This window comes from Triturus cristatus, chromosome 10 (assembly GCF_964204655.1).
Source record: "Triturus cristatus chromosome 10, aTriCri1.1, whole genome shotgun sequence".
Lineage (NCBI taxonomy): Eukaryota > Metazoa > Chordata > Amphibia > Caudata > Salamandridae > Triturus > Triturus cristatus.
The window spans coordinates 422,483,851-422,489,850 of record NC_140593.1 but is presented as its reverse complement, the minus strand read 5'-3'; positions in this window follow the sequence as shown (position 1 = coordinate 422,489,850).

The following is a 6,000-nucleotide window of genomic DNA, read 5'->3' as shown; positions in this document are numbered from 1 at the left end:
TGAATTTATAAGTGGTTGGCTTTTGACACAGTGAATGGATTAGTACTTGGTACTGAATGGGTCACTAGAGGAGTGCAAAGGGAGTGACAGGATGTTTGCTGGACTGTATGGATACTGACTAGGGAATTGAAAATGTGAAAGACAAGTGTATAGTATGTTAGAAGACTGCATGCATACTGTATAGACATTTGAAGCAATCTATGTGGTAATGTATGGTTCACAACATGAGTACTTGGAAACTGACTAAATCATCAGACTACTGCTAGGTTAGTGCCTGGGTAAAACTTTTACATTTTCTGTTCTGGCACAGTGAAGAGAATAGTACATGGTACTGCACTTTAGTGTCAAACCCTGACTCATTTTATCAATGCAGAAGCAAAGAATAGCTTCTAAAGCTACTAAAACTTGACCGATTTTAAAACAGTTATCTGTCAGCAAATACACTGTTACCAAATGCTTCTCTCACAATCCTTACCCAAACGTACACAGACTCACAGTGTGATTTTAGACAAGCAACACTATCCCTAGAAGTTTACCAAAACTCATTCACTAGTCTAGAAGAGGTAATGGTACTACACACAATCTACATATTTAAGTACAGCACATTAGTGTCAAAGCATGACTCATTTAATCAACGCATAAGCAAAGACTGGCTTCTAATGCTACTAAAACTTGACAACATGACAGGTTTTAAAAGAGTTATCTGCCAAAAAATACACGATGTTACCAAATGCTTCTCTCACAGTGTTTCCCAAATGCACACAGACTCACAGTGTGATTCTAGACAACAACCACTATACCTAGGAGTTTACCAAAAATCATTCACTACTGTGGAACTGATAAGGGAACTGCACACAATCTACATATTTCAGGACTGCACTATTTTGTCAAAGCCTGACTCATTTAATCAAAGCATAAGCACAAACTGGCTTCTAATTCTACTAAAACTTGACAACATGATAGGTTTTAAAACAATTATCTGTCAGCAAATACACAATGTTACCAAATGCTTCTCTCACAGTGGTTCCCAAATGCACACAGACTCACAGTATGATTCTAGAGAAGCAACACTATTCCTAGCAGCTTACCAAAACTCATTCACTACTGTGGAAGGGGTAAGGGGACTGCAAACAATCTACATATCTCAGTACTGCACTTTAGTGTCAAAGCATGAATCATTTTATCAATGCATACCCAAAGACTGGCTTCTAATGCTACTAAAACTAGACAACATGACAGGTTTTAAAAGAGTTATCTGTCACCAAATACACAATGTTACCAAATGCTTCTCTCACAGTGGTTCCCAAATGCACACAGACTCACAGTGTGATTCTAGACAACAACCACTATACCTAGGAGTTTACCAAAAATCATTCACCCAACGCAAGAGAATCCGTGCACCCTACGCGATAGGATGCGCGCACCGTGCGCGCATTTCGGCGTTTTTTTTTTAAAAGGGGGCCCCAGGGGGTCTGGGACCCCCTAAGCACCTCTAGAGGGTCAGAGTATTTCCACTCTGCCCCCTTTATATGTTTTACACACTTATTCCCCTTGCTTCTTCAGCCCCGCTTCTACCGAGGCAGAAAATGGCCGCCAACAGTTCCTGGTTTCGAATGTAGACAGACACTCGACAGCCAATTAGCATTCAGCGCGAGATCGGGAGGGTGCGCGCTTGGTTCGGGGAGGGTGCACTCACGGTGCGGGTAGGGTCCGCGGATCCTCCCCGGCCATAGATATATATGTACCTTTAACTCTAATTTTCTCAGGAACTACTGAACGGATTTACACCATTTAAGCAAAAGGCACGAGTCTGAACTGAGGACTACCTCTTTGCCAAATTTGGTGTCATTCCGTTCAGCGGTTCGGGCTGTAGCTGCGACAACAAATCCTATAGGAAATTGCATGGGGAAAACGCGTTTTGGGACCCGCCTTTTTTCTCAGACCCCGCTTGATGAATCACCACAAAACTTTCAGGGTAGGAGCGGAGCGGAGCTGGCCAAAAGTTTAGAAAATTTCGCGAGGATTCATCAACCGGCGCCAGACTTTTTGGGAATAGAATGTTGCGGATTTCCTATGGAAAATAGGTCCTAACTATAACTATCTACTGGCGACCGCCAGTAGATATATATATATATATATATATATATATATATATATCGCCAAGCACTCTTTCACTCCGCGCTTTTCCCTTCAGCCACGGCAAAAAGAGCACGGACCACAGTTCTTCAAATACCGATTAGTTTATTGTCCTTTCGGTTTACATCGACAACACGGCAGCCATTACGCGTTTTATCCCTGCATGGGGACTTGATCACATGACGCTGAACCACCACTAGTATCATGCTTTTAAAGGGTTTGGGCACTGTTTGTTCAACAACTTTTTTTCAACTTGTTTTTTTCATCTTGTTTTTTTCGACTTGTTTTTTTCTCTTTCTTTTTATAAATCTTTATGTCACATTTAGTTTGACACAGAATACAAAGACGGATCATCTTCTAGTGGAGACAAAGTGTAACTTTTTTCTAACACTTTCCAATATTGTTGTAATGCCAAAAGAGATACAATTAAAGACTATACAATAGTCCATGTCATAATTAGTAGATAATTTAGCAGCACGCAAATTTTCTAAAATCACTGTGTCTGTACTAATACCTGGTTCTCGTTCCAACATAAACATTGACATAAACTTTTACTTAATCGATTATTGCTTCATAAATGATTATGAATATGAATAATGGGCCAAGTTTAGATAAACAGATTAAAATTCATAAATCAATATATAAATATATATATATATATAAATACATATATGGTATAATAAATACATATGATAAAACCATATATAAATATATAAAAAAAATATATAAATCTGTGTAGAAAAATTAATAATAATACTACAAAATTTCCATAAATATAACCATAAAAACAGTAATCAATACCAAAATGTTATAAAATCACCGTTTATATGTATTAATAAAATCCACTGTAGCCTACCCATCTGTCTCGCAAAGAGAATAGTAGGGTAAATCCCTGCTTGGGTATGACTCACTATTTTGTTGTTGTGGATTCATTTGATGTATATATTGAGATATCTATACTCTGTTTAAATATTTGCCCATTGGTTGTTGGATCGTTTGCTAATTAGTTAATTGTTAGAACCAGAATTCCCTCTATTATCTATTCATACTTGGCTTACTAGGATTAATTGATCCAATAAGGTTCTGTTTTATGAAGAGAACAAAAGTTTACGTGTTGGTGAAAATCCCCAAGAAAACCTCGCCCAAAACATATTTTTTAGTTTGTTTATTTATTTATTTATTTATTATCTGTACATATCTGGATGTATAGATGTGCAAATTGTGCTTACATTTAAAATAATAAATAGAAAGGTGAAAGGTGCTGGTAAAAAAGAGAGAATATATATATATATAAAAAGACATATAAATATATATATATATATAAAAGGAAGCAAGGATATTTAATTGTAGCCTTGTTGTTACTAAAGTGCCAACCATCGTATAAATAGTTTAATTCTGCTAGATGTTTAGGTTGGTACAACTGCTTAATTAATGTTGGTATGGCTAAATATCAAGGTTTAAATTGGGATTACAGTAAGGAAAGATATAGAATTGGCACCATCACATTAGATTAACCATTATAGACTGGCGTGAAGCTCCTCCGAGCTATTGAGTCCGTTAGGGTGCTTACTATCTAGATTTAAAATATAGTACATTTCCAATAACCTGAGCGCTTTTTCTCTGTCACCCCCTCTCTTGTTTTTAGGGACAGAGTCAATGAGGAAGTAACTGAGATCTTTTGGGTTACCCTCATGTTTCTCCTGGAAGTGACGCGCCACTGGATACGCCTGGTCATGGTTCTTGGTGGCACGTATGTGTTGGAGTATTCTTTTATGCCCTGGTAGGATGGTACTACCAATGTACCTTAATTTGCACGGGCACTTCAATACATATATCACATGATCCGTCTTACAGTTCAAAGATTTAGTGATTTCCTTGTTGGGGCCACCAAATGGTGTAGAATAATTAGTTGTAGAGACCCCATATTGGCAGGCCTTGCACACCTTGCATTTGAAGAATCCCTGTCTTTGTGACAGCCAAGATCCCTTGGCTGTCACCCCACAAGGGTAATTGTCTACCAACATATCCCTCATAGATACACCTCTTCTATATGTGATAGCTGGGCGTTTGGAGATCATGTTACCAATTATAGGGTCCTGTCTAATAAGGTACCAATTTTTGTTGATGATTTTCCTTACTGCTCCCTCCAAGCGGTTGTATTAAAAAATGAATCTAAAATTATTTGTTGAATCCTCGTCTGGGGTGCTGCATTTTGGGGTTTGATTAATCAGAGTCCCTCTGTCAACTTGATTGCATTTGACTAAGGCTTTTTGTAAACATTTGTTGCTATAACCTCGTACCTTAAAACGGCTAATGCATTCCTGATGGGCTATTTTTAAGGTTTCGCTGTCACTGCAGATACGCTTGATTCGCAAAAGCTCCCCATAAGGGATGCTTTGTATGAGGTATATATATATATATCATTTTTTAAAAATCTATACGCTACGGGGTCCCTGCACGAGGGCAGGACTATTCAGTGCTTATGACTATTAAGGAGTATCCCCTGGAAGAGAAAAATGCGTGACAAAGAAGTTAACCAATGGTAAGCAATGGGCAGGTTCTAAGCGCAGTATAAGCTAACAAAATGGCTTGCAAGTGATAGGGCATGTGCTGACTCAGGGGCGGCCTAAAAAGGAGGTACTTGACAAACTCAATGACTGCACTCATCTTTGTTCCAGGATTTCCAGGGACAGGAGCCACACTTACCACAAAAATTGCCTAACTGCTCTTAAATTAGACAAGCCTAAAAAAACCCGCCTGACATAGAGGCAGACACAATTCCTAGCAGAGGGATCACTCTCTCACAAACAGTTTTGGAAGTTAATTCTATTCTTTTACTTAACTAAAACTTATGGTATGAAAGCATTTAGAAAATGATTCATTTTAGACTAAGGTTAGCTTTACAGTCTTTGTCATATAATTTATGTATACTTAAGATTCTTCTGCCTTGCACAATGTTTGATAGTAATGTCAAGGTTAACTAGCTGGATGGACTTGTATGGCATGGTTTGAGAGGCCCAGTAGAGGCATTTAAATCAGAATATCCTGTTTAAATATTTTTTAAAAAAAAATAACTTATTTAAGTTTATTGCACACTTGCGCACATTGACATGAAAACAGCTAAAATAAGACAACCCCCATGCAGTGCAACGCCATATATATCTCACCCCTAACCAACAGGCCATCCACCACCCCGCATTTCTACACTTGAAAAGCTATATATATTATGGCAATTCTATCATCGTTAGGTGTTCTGATAAATATGTCGACACAGGGCCCCATATATCCTTGGGTCTATCGTAGACATTATCATTTAGCCATTGCGCCGCCGTAGGAGCCATTTGTCTTCCCCAATTTTTTGCTACCAGTCTCTTAGCTAGCGGTGTAGTGATGGCCACCAATTTGTGGTCACATGCCTTAAGCGATTTAACCAGTCAGAGTAGGCATAGTTGCGGAGTGCACCCCACCCTTTCCATTACCATTATCAACAGAGTTTGTGTCACCTGGGTCCAAAATCTATAAACATGCCCACAAGCCGAAGCCACATGTAAGAATTCTGCGGCCACGCCATCACAGTGTTCACACCAGGAATCACCCAGGAGCCCATATCTATGGAGCCGTGTAATACGTATGTTGGAGATACTTGAAGAGGATTATCCCAAGATTGGAATTGGCTGCAAGGCACCCAGTGAGATAACAGCAGTACCTTTAACATCATCTGCTCTTTCAGGAACTCGGGATATATGGATGCCACCGCTGCTCATAGCCTAGCATATACGAATCCTAGCACCGTCGTATAAAGCTGTTTAGCTGTGAGTGCCTCTAATGTCAAAAAGAGCCCACCTGTATACAAATCTCCTGGTT